Genomic DNA, 10,022 nt, shown 5'->3' with positions numbered 1-10,022 from the left:
AAAACGTATACTGCTATCCTCTCACATACATGCATACATACAGACAGACATACAGAGGAAATTATACTTTTTGTTATCTGACTCGACTGCCCTAAGACCCAATATATCATAAACGAAATATCGCTAGGCTGAAAACAGTTTTATCTCAAGACAGCTAATCCCATGACCACTATCCAAATTTGGTCTTAGCAAAAGGTCAGCTGATCCAAATTAAGCCAGTACTCGAACGCAACACTAGAAGATTCTTTTGTGCTCAGGAACGCGGTCTTAGGACGTCAAAAAATGGCGTTATATTCGAACCCTGGCAGGTGAGATAGACCAAAACTACTAAATTCAAGAAATGTCTGTCCTATATTTCGACCCAGTTATCTGTTGTGAGTCATCACAAAACTAGGCTTGTCCAGTCCACCTATACGAAATATGTCCGTAGTAGCACTTAAGTGCTACTTTGGCTTGTTATCTACTTGTCATGAATCTACTTTGGTATATGCGGTTACACTTTATATTGTTATCTGTGTGTCATGAATCTAACTTGGTATGCGATCTACACTTTATATTGTTATCTACGTGTCATGAATCTACTGTGGTATGCGATCTACACTTTCTATTGTTATCTGTGTGTCATGAATCTACTTTGGTATGCGATCTACACTTTATATTGTTATCTGCGTGTCATGAATCTACTTTGGTGACGCAGCCCTAAGATGCTCGCAGAAGAACTCTATACCGAAATCCGCGACGCAACTATGGCGTTGGCATTTTTAAGAAGACATGGACTTTCGGATGAAGCAAGGCCAAGAGAAAGAGGTCCGCTCACTACCCCAAAATCCCCAATGTAGGCGGAGCTTTGTCTACCCCCTTATTGCGTCACAAGTGAATTGCCGTAAAGAAAACGAAAAAAAAAGAAAATGGGTATAGTTTGGGGAAAACTACTATCACTATCATAATATCATTGTGTGTGGTGCTCTATTCATATCACACTACAGTTTCGTTTCTACTCATCTAACACCAGTAATAAGGATGTAATTCTTGTACTGTACTGAGTTTAGTGAATGAGTTGGGTTTCATGCATCTTGAATTATATTACCTATCCTTAATGTAAAGTGACGCACTATTGTCATATACATGCCTGTTTTTGTGATAGGCTCCAAAATAGGATTTTACTTGTATTTCTTAGAATTGGGGCAGTCGTTTGTGAAGACTTCGCAAGTGTTACCTATTACCATATTTTCAGGCACTTAGCATGCAAGGCTTCTGTTATAAAGAAGGTATCTAGTTTTTGCCTCATTCATAATCAGTTAAGAAATTAATTTTCTTATGTCTTTCATAGGTTTGGATCTCTATTTTGCAGCATCTGCAAACTGTCATTATTGAGGAGTCGCTTTTTTTTTTTTTTTACGGCAACAGACCAAAAATGCTGGTGATATATGTTTATCAAAGGAACTATATACCATCACCTATATAATCTGAATATGCTTGTTTCTTATAAATTTGAATGATTTTGAATGAGTATATAAAATGAAAATAAATAAGCTGTCTCATCTAAAACACTTTCCAAGTGATATTTTGTTTCATTTGAAGACATACATACATTATATATATATATATATATATATATATATATATATATATATACTTGTATATATATTGGAGGTGGACCACAAATAAAAGTCTAACGGGCCACTTTTGGCCTGAGGGTATGGGGCTGAACAGCCCTGCTCTAATGCATATATTATTCATTCAAAAGTTACACACGGGTACGGTAGCTCAGATATTTCTTTTTTGTCATAATGGCATTATGCAGTGCTATATATACTCAATAATTATTGAAGGAATTCTCAAGTCTATCTTAGTTCACAAGTGCATCTTAAAGAGATGTTGACTTTATTATTATCCCGTGACAGTCAGGTGAGCACTGAAAGGGTTTCCCAAAATTCCTACCCAGGATCTTCGGCAGGTACCTCTAAGATACGTCATCGCCTACGTAGTTACCCCGGGTGGGAGGCGACCCCACCCAATTGCGTAGACCCTGTCTCTCTTGGCCTTGGGATGAAGAACAAAGTGTTTCATCGTGTCATCCATGTGGAGGAGAGATGATGGACGCTCGGAAAAGACGGCGAAAAGGCGCATTTATGGCCGGTGTTCGTCGCAGAAACCGTGCATGTCAAATTTTTCGTTCCGCTCGCGGAGGAAAGGTATTTTTCCACTACACGGATTTAAATAACGAACTAAATTGCAAGTTCTCTCTTTGCCAAATTTCAGAATTGATCTTTTATTCTATACAAGACATCTCTTATGATCTGGTTCAAAGTTTAACTGGTAGAGGTACCGAAGCAATATGCGATTGGTTCAGCATGTGCAGAGAAGTTTGTACAGCGACTGCTTAAGTCCAGAATCGTGGTCAAATAGTAGGCACTGAAGAAAACCTGTGCAAATTGATGATGCGAGCTTTATTGTATTTTCGCCGTCCTGCAAAGACCGAATTTTGCAAGGAGACAGGGCTCTAAATTGAACAACGAAGCCGAAGTGGACAATAACCGTATGCATGGATGATTTATTGATGGTTCTTGGGTGTTCGGTTTGAAGAAAGGTTCAGACTGTCGATATTTTCACGTTCCAAGAAGAGACCGTGAGACACTTCAACCAATTATTCAGAGAGAAGTCGATGAAGGCCCAATAATCCGTTTCGACGAAAGGCCAGCTTACTTTAATTTAACCAAATCAAATTTTGTCATTTTAAAGTAAATCATCATATCACCAGAGCACATCAACCGCCACGGTAGTTGGCGATTAGTAAAGCCCAGCCACCAGTATACAAAAAACCCAACTTAGGCCCTTTATAACTCTGGAAATATTCAACCGACTGGGATGAAACTCTGGCTTTAGAGGTTTCCCACTAAGGTCTCTAATTATGCCAAATTTCATAGAACTAATTCTGCTGTTCGAGATCCAGATATCGATTTTTAGTGTCAGGATGTGGTGGGGGGAGCAGTCAACGGTACTTAGTTTTCTTGGAGCTCGTATTCTGGAGGATGCCTTTGGAGTTCGTTTTTTGAAATAATGAAATTTTAAAGTTACAGTATGCCATTCAAATTAGCCACCCAAATTCAAATTTCCTGATGCTCGGTTACGGGATGCTCACAACATTAGAAGAGACGCCGTTCTCTCAATGTGAGTGAATTAATCCGTTATCTTTAGTAAATTTTTTTTTTTTTTTATCTAGATGAGAATCAAATGTCTCTTACTTTTCAATTACTGCATTTCCAATTACGACAATATTTTGGAAATCTAATGTAATTAACAAGCCCCTTTTCTTAAAAAAATGTTATCTACGGAAGTCATTTTACTCTTGAACTGGGGTCATGAATGATCATCAATCTTGAGAGGTTTGCAGTAGCGAGAGGATGCGAAACCGACAGTGCACCCTGTTTTCGACAAGTGTCACGTTATCCTCGTCATTAACGTGAACCAAAGGTGTGTTCGGTTAAAATTTAATCTATTTCTCGAAAAGCGTTAATGGCAGTTGTTTTTTAAAGCAATAAATTTCCAGGATTTTGGCGTGAAAGAATCTAGTAGTACCACTTGCATCTGTTACGATTGGTGTTTTTACATCTGTCTCATCTGTTCTAATTGGTGCTTTTACATCTGTCTATTAATAAAATTTTATGTTCTTTACTGTGGCTCTTGGTGAGTGCAATAGCATTTGTATGTGATGCATTTTTATTGTAGACACCCCATTATTAGGCCTATTGTAAAATATCAGTAACATGCTTTGCAAAGCTGAGACAGGTCTCACTCCTTGGAAAATTGAATCCTTCCATCTTTCTTTCTTGAAAGCATAAAACGAAGTTTATTTTCTCAATCCCACTTCGATCTGAGGTCATCTATCTCTGATATTGTGTTATTGCGTTCAATTTCCCTCTTTCTTTTCCCTATAGGTCTAAAACCCGAAGCTTTATGATCAAGGTAAGGAGGCGGTTCAGATGCCAATGAAAAAACACGATGGCGCGAACGGAGCATAAAATGCAACCTTATGAGCTGAACCATGATCACGGAGAAGCCACATAGGTCTAAGAAAACTATATCTAAAATCTAAATAACCCCCATTCCTTTACTACCATATCTTTCTCGATCTAAGGCGTTGCCATTGCAAAAGTGGACTGAAATCACAGGCGAAGAAGTGATGAAATCACAAAAGGGGTAGTAAAGCCCAGCCACAAGAGACAGATATGGAGGTCACGGAATACAGAGGAAGGAGTGTAGGGCTTTACTCCGCAACCTGATAAATTATGAATAAAGCGAAAAGTTGAAGTAGGAATCTTTTTTTAAGTCAGTATAGAAAGTGAGTGCCATCATAATATGCATACTGAATAGGCTTTGGTTTGGACGAACCACCGCTGATGATGTGAAAATTACACAAGAGCGCCTGATTCCAGTATCACCCAACACTGACCCAGCTCAGGTTTTTGTTGAACATTAACCTCCGGAACAGCAACAGCAACAACAGAAATGAGTTTACCCATATTAATCTCGACGACAAAGAAAAAAAAGACAGAAAACCGCCAAAAAACAAAAAAAAAACCTTACCCACAAAGAAGCGTTGCGTTCATATGATCGCGCGCTTCTGATTGGATACATTTGCTGTCTTCAAATTGTAATGCTAGAAGAAGTGCCTGTGTCTATCTCATCAGGTATGGTTAGCGTTGTGCATATTATAATGGCACTCGGTTCCTATACTGATTAAAAAAGACTCCTATTTCTACTTTTTGCTTTCATCATAATTTATCACGTTATGGAGTAAAGCCCTACGCCCTACCCTCCTTGTATCCCCTGGACCGCCATTCTGCTGGGCTTACTACCCTTTGTGATTTATCACTTGTTTGCCTGTGATGCGCAAGGAATTCAAAGATCCTGGCTTGATGCGAATATTCATATATTTAAAAAATAATGAGAGGCTGCAATCAAAGTACATTTCAACCACACCTAAACTACTTCTGTTGGCGGATGATGAGAAAAGCAGCTCCTGACATCTATTTAGCATTTTTAGCTGATGTACGTGCTGTTTATCGCTAGAATGTAATTAACAAATTTTTGTTTATAATTTTACCACATTTTCTCCCAAGCTATATCACGTTGTTTGGCTATATAGATATCATTCCAAAATAAAATTTGTTCAGTGTACATACTTTTTCCTTGTAGGTAAACGAACCAAAGTACCGTGTAGATATTCTTTCCTTGTAGATAACAAGCCAAAGCAGCACCAGCACTTCTTAGGGTGCGTCCACACTACCATATAAAATGTCATGAACACATCGGAAACGCATCGCATCCATATCACAAACAGGTTGAAAACAAGTCAACGACCATATGTGGGGAACCAACCTTTGGCAACTGCCGGATAGTCGTATGAAGCAATGGTTAGTTACGTTGTTGACTTGTATTTAACCTGTTTGTGATGTTTAATGCCGTAAATTATCGTGTGTTCATGACATTTTTTTCTACAGTGCGCATGTACTCTTATGAGTTACAAACTCAAGAATGTCAGTATTTTAAAAATTCTGCATGATGTTGAGCGCGGTTAGCCAGACGCTCTCAGACACCCGGGCAAGCACGGACATCAAAGTCCGTGCTATTACCTTCGTTACTTAGAAGTTTAGATATTACATTAGTCAAATTTTATAATATCTTGTCTGGGCTACTGAAGTAGTACGTAGTAGTAAAATTCTGTTAGCTGATACACCTGTCTTTTAGATGGGTAGGACATATTGTGCTCCAGAAACATGGTATATCGTATTACATTACAGGATATTGGAGAAAAGCATTTTAAGAACCGTCAACTCGGATGACCCTCGGTTTCTTAATCTTCAAACAGTGATTCAATGAATTCCTGCCACATTCCAGGCACATGAAAATAAGGTGGAAAACAGCTCTCAAGTCCAGAACAAATGTAATCACCTAAATCAAGAACGCTGCAAAATAGTGCCCACTGCTGGCGCTTAGATTCCTTAACAACCAAAACAATGCCCTACTTCATAAGGAAAGAAGGACCTGGCTAAAGAGGGTCCAGTCTAGAAAGAATCATATAACTAAGAAAGAAGGCGCTGGATTCATCAATTCAAGAAGAGTGAAGGACTTCCTAGGTGAGGGAACAGTGCGTAAAAAGTGTTCCAATCACAGCAAGATTAATCACTCCGAAGGAAACTATCGTGGCACGCATCAATGAAGTATAGTTAGTTATTTTACGCCCTTAAAAATACAATATGTATCTGAACTTGAGATTAGTCAAAGGGGAAGAGACCTGTCAAATAAATTATTCACTCATGAGGTACAATGCAATTCAATTCGATATATAATCAATTAATCCCCATAAAGAAAAGGGGCAACTGTGGCCGCGTTTGGCTGACGTAACTGTCCTGGCAAAAGCTACATGTCTCCTTCTAGCTGTCCAGATAAACCTTGCCTGGGTGGGTCCTTCTAAAGAAGCACTAGATAGCCCATGACAACTAACTGTCTCCACACATCTAGCCTAGGAGAGCACACAAGTTGCACACAAACCATAAACAGCAGACCTTAATGGATCCTTTCAATTAAACAAGCCGACGCTAACGCTAAGAATCTGACGCAAAGCATCCGGATATTTTTCTACGTACTGAAGTATTCTACGGAAGTCTGACTGAGAGATGGAGATGTCTATCTCTCTGAAGCACCAACCGCTATCAACCTGATCAACCCAGACCCATGTCTGGTAACTTTAAATAGCATTTATCGGCCTTTTGCAAATAGCAGCATTCATGATTTGACGTTCTCGACCAAGTAGTACAATACTACATAAAGCCTTTCTTTGCCTCAATCTTTTAAGATCGACTGGGGATTTCCATTTGTATGCAATAATTTTCAACCATCATTTTGATGCTTTTTAGCATAATAAAAATGTTTGCCCCTCATTTGACAAGTTGACTGCGTTTACTGTGCAATCTATCATTCTTCGGCATTATGACAGTTTTATTATCTTCCTCCTTGTTATCTTTTCTTTCTTCGGACCTGAACTACATAAAGGTACTGAGTTGCTGGTACCAATGGCCTCCGCTTCTCTAGACACAATCATTACACTAAATACGATTCCTAAATCTTGAGAAATCTTGAAACTTTATATAAAACTTCACCAAAACGTACCAAACACTGTATTTGTAAAATATCAGCAAAGAGTAACTCAAGGGTTATTTACACAAAAATAATAAATCATGATAAAAACAACAGAACATAAAAGATTGGTCGATCAAGAGACAAAAAAAAAAAACGTAAACAGAATCACGATAGACCGGTTATGTGCAGTCAATAGGGCTTGCAAATTCCCTTTTGGATAATTGAAGATGTCTGAGGGACGCAATGATAGTTCAAGGTTGGCGCTGTTTTTCGACAGTTTCTCCAATTCGAGCTTGATGTACATCTAAGATTGTGAGAGAGAGAGAGATAAAATACGATACACATAACTAGAGATCTATCATGAACTCACTCGGGTTACCCTCTCTGGTATCACTGTGACCCATTCCCTCCTAAACAAGACTCCAAAGGTCAGTCATAAGTTTCAGCAATGGTCGCAAGGGCCCACATGTCAACGGTGTCAGGCATTCATTTGTGGTCACCTATCCAAGTACTGATCAGACCAAATGAAAAGTTATATCATAAAGTCTCTCTTACCCTTTTCTCCTTGTTAAGGAATTGGAACTGGAATAAAAATTTAGACCCAAGGCCAAGCGCTGGGACCTATGAGGTAATTCAGCACTGAAAGGGAAGTTTTGAGGAAAGGAGGTTTTAAAGGTGTACCCGGAAGAAAATCTCACAGCTGCACTAAGAAACAACTGCTAGGAGATGGTGGAAAGTAAGATCGAGGAAAGAGAATATGAGCACAGGTACGGTAGAACGAATGATGGGGGCTGCAGCTAGGGGCCAAAGGGACGCTGCAAAGAACCTTAGGTAATGCCTACAGTACACGGCACTGACAATCAGTAAGGAATATATTACTAGACCGGGTATATGTTTTAAATTCTGACCACGAAAAATGACTGAAAAAACGGTTTGCACCACAGCAGCACAATAGCGTATATAGCAATAACTATCAAAATCCAGCATACCTCGAATATAATCGTTACGAATACACAAATATACACGCATGTATAAGTATATACTAGGAGTGAGAACACACACACACACATACACATACACTCTCCTTCCTGTACAAGTGAATACTTTGCTTGACATTCAAGTCTCGGGGCGATATTAGAATTCTGCATTATTCACGTATCGATCCTCTTTCACTTTCCTTTGCTTTTGCAGCGCAATGGACTGATTTCAATATTTCGAATAAAATATGAAAATATAAGCCACATTCCTATTTTAAATGCTGAATCGCGAATGAACACCGGTCCAGAAACACATTTTTAACAATAACCACTTCATAATTCTACACGAAAATCTCTCATAAGCAACACGTCGAACCGCAGCACACGCAATGCGCTATTCACCTCAATTTTACATGCATTCTCTTGCCTACTAAGTACTATGCCGCTTTTTCCCCAATACTTCTTTCACCCCGCCTATCCCAACCTTTCTAAGTCTCCCCCCTTCCCCTTAATACTAAAGAATAATAAACTCTTTCACAAACCTATTATTTCCCATTCTTTCCTTGTGTCTCACTCTACAAAATCCTCTTACCCGGCATATTCACCTTTGCCGTTTCAACCTCAACCTATTATTTCATTCGCAATCAACCTCCACACTTCAGGAGCATGAACGAGGGTTGGCTCAACAATTAAATCCCTTCATACATTCCGACCTTGGCTTACCTCTACTACCACTCTTTTGCACACACATTTACTGGCTCAATTGGCCTCACAGGAAAGCTGGCTCTCTTGTTGTTTTAGATTAAGCCAGACTTGTCCTGACAAGAGCTATTGCTCTAAGGCAGCCCGTAAATGGCTCTCTTAACCATTTACAAGCCCCTCAAGTAAAAGCCTACACGGCTGGCAAGATATCGACACGCCTTGCTCCGGCCCGGAGGAAAAACAAATCTGACGCCTAAATGAAAGCCAGAGACAAGCCTAAATAAAGGCTTTAAGAGTTAAACGCATCTTATAATGATAACCAAGTCCTCATTCAAACCCAAAATACTAGTTACTGTCTGGTGTAATAGTACTTTTGACAAACACCCCTACACCATTCACTTCCTCTTGATATCTTAAAACGGAAAACTATCATGATGATCAGATCCATACCACAGCCTATATATCTGTTTAAATAGTGTTGGGGGGGGGGCAACATCGATTAAAATCACCAGGTTAGGTTATTCCTTCACCTTTGACTTACTTTGCTGGTTAAATACAAGCAAGTGCAAAACTAAAATAATTAAAAGAATTTTTATAACCAAACAGTATACTGCATATATATAGTATATATATATATATATATATATATATATATATATATATATATATATATATATTCATTTCATCTTCAACGTTTGGCAACGATACGTGGCACAGGTGTTACAAATGCTTCAGGTCCCCGCGAGGTAATATAAACACAACATGGTATTATGCGGGTGTTTGAATTGATTGTCAAAAAGTTCCACAGTTCTGTCAAACACTGCAACACCGAAACAATGAAAATTTCTTAGTCTCGTTCAGCACTGAATCACTGTTCATAAAAACAATACATTTGTGAAAAGTTCGGTCTTTTGGAGTCTGGTACCTATTGGATAACCATGTCCGGTGCACCAACAACACACGCGTTCACTTGCGTCGCTGACCGACTCGACTGACTCTGACTCAGTCTCAGGGTGACGTACACCTCGGCATGTATGCTCGACTCCCCCCCACCAGCCCCGCCCCTTCCCCACCCCCAAAAGCGCCATTCTCCCATAATCCCTCGTCATTAATCCAGTCTGTCCCTTCCCCTTCTTTCAGTCCAACTCTTTACCCCCTTACGCTCCCTCTTTTTTCACGTAAACTATCCAAAAGGTTAGT

General features: G+C 39.3%; 1 protein-coding gene across 8 annotated transcripts in view; it reads right to left on the bottom strand.

Annotated features, from left to right (window-relative positions):
- The window catches only part of LOC136836291 (kinesin-like protein KIF12), a 147,257-nt gene extending 137,436 nt beyond the window's left edge, over positions 1-9,821 (bottom strand). For 6 of the 8 annotated variants that reach the window (XR_010852363.1, XM_067100360.1, XM_067100359.1 and 3 more), the window contains exon 1: positions 9,748-9,819. The gene's annotated coding sequence lies outside the window, so the exon portion shown is untranslated. Of the gene's footprint in view, positions 1-9,747 lie in introns of all 8 variants that reach the window. The other 2 variants (XR_010852364.1, XM_067100358.1) reach the window with 2 other exon arrangements.
- Positions 9,822-10,022: the final 201 nt, after the last annotated feature.

The sequence above is a fragment of the Macrobrachium rosenbergii genome, chromosome 56 (genome assembly GCF_040412425.1).
Source record: "Macrobrachium rosenbergii isolate ZJJX-2024 chromosome 56, ASM4041242v1, whole genome shotgun sequence".
In the NCBI taxonomy this organism is placed as follows: domain Eukaryota; kingdom Metazoa; phylum Arthropoda; class Malacostraca; order Decapoda; family Palaemonidae; genus Macrobrachium; species Macrobrachium rosenbergii.
The sequence above is the reverse complement of the archived record's forward strand: the minus strand, read 5'-3'. Positions and strand labels throughout refer to the sequence as shown.